General features: G+C 40.5%; 1 pseudogene; it reads left to right on the top strand.

Annotated features, from left to right (window-relative positions):
* The first annotated feature begins 316 nt into the window (after positions 1-316).
* On the top strand, positions 317-435 carry LOC112484760 (annotated as a pseudogene).
* Positions 436-1521: the final 1086 nt, after the last annotated feature.

Below are 1521 nucleotides of genomic sequence, written 5' to 3'. Positions count from 1 at the left end.
ATCTAGCAACTAGAAAGTCACTCTGAGGGGTTGTACAAAATGGAAGCTTTCTTATAGGAAGCAGGGTGGGGCAAGGGAGCTATTAACAAATGAAAAGAAAAGATTATTTTGTGGAGGGGGACACATTTCTTTGGGGGAAGAGAACTAGAAGAGTTGTTATTGTGCAGATTGCCTCTTCTTTCTATGGTGAGAAAGGTGGGTTGGAGAGGCTCCAATTGACAGATTACTTTAGTAGTGCTTGACCAGAAAATTCCAGACTGGGTGATTAAGATTATGTTTCTGGGAGAGGTTGAAACTGCAATTAAAAAACAAAAAAGTCTACGGCCATGCTACCCTGAACAAGACTGATCCTGTCTGATCTCAGAAGCTAAGCAGGGTCGGGCCTAGTTAGTACTTGGATGGGAGACCACTTAGGAAGACTAGGTGCTGTAGGCATAAAAAATAAAAAAATTAGGGATTGTAAACTGACAAGGTCCTTGAAATCTGCGAGGTCAACCAAGGGTTGCCTCGCCTGAAAAAAATGAAAGAAAGGAAGGAAGAAAGAAACTTCAGTTAGATCAGGTATTAAATCTAGGTTCGCTATCACGGGCTTTTAGGACAAGTTGTGCCGTTTTGGGCCTGTGGTTTTTCTCTTAAAAGTAAGCTAGAGAAAATAAAATGTTATTAAGAAAATCATGAGGAAGAGAAAATATATTTACAGTATTTATTGGAAAAAATCAGCGTATAAGTGGACCTGTGCAGTTCAAACCTGTGTTGTTTAAGGGTCAACTGCAGTCAGGTTTTAGTAGGGAAGATCTAGTGACAGAATAGATTGGGTTGGGGTGGGACTGGGAGAAGCAAGAGAATGTAGAAAGAAGCCAGTTGAGAGGCCATTGCAATAATTTAAAGGATAGCCTTGAGAATGCAAGCCACAGCCTAGGTGGTGCAAGTACATGATAAATGACTGTTTAACTGTGGGAGAAAAGGGAAGGGAAAAAGAAGTGACTGAATTTGTTGTTGTTTCTTTAAGTAGCTTCAAGGATAATGTAGAGTTGGTTTAAACTTGTTGAATTTGTAGGTCATTCAAGTGCAGATATCTAGTAGGGAGTGACGGTCTAGCCAATGGGGGAGATTAGGCTGCCCAGGACGTGCGAAATGCTCTTCTGTTTGTTGTTTCGTCTGCCTTTTGTTTTTCTCAATTCTGTCTAAATTGTTTTTAACAAATGAGGTTTCCAAAGACAATGAAGAAAGGTGGAGATTTTTAAGGGTGGAAAATTTTCAAGTGAGCCAACTAGCTAAATCAGCTATAGGGAAGAAATATCTTTAGATACCAGAAGTTGTCCTACTTGCTTGGGTGTGGTTTACGAGGTGTATTGTATAAGATATGAAGATGGCCAATGTCTGCTTCTGTGATCCACTTACTTGTTAACCAGGGTGTGGTACTAGGTGATGTATTGTGCTAATGGCCAACTTCTGCTTCTGTAATATGCTTGCTTGTTCTAGGCTTTATAACTGCCTCACTCTCAAACCCCGGGGCTAATC

Source organism: Pteropus alecto, unplaced genomic scaffold, assembly GCF_000325575.1.
Source record: "Pteropus alecto unplaced genomic scaffold, ASM32557v1 scaffold77, whole genome shotgun sequence".
Taxonomy (NCBI): domain Eukaryota; kingdom Metazoa; phylum Chordata; class Mammalia; order Chiroptera; family Pteropodidae; genus Pteropus; species Pteropus alecto.
Note: the sequence above shows the minus strand (reverse complement) of the source record. Positions and strands in the feature narration are given on the sequence as shown.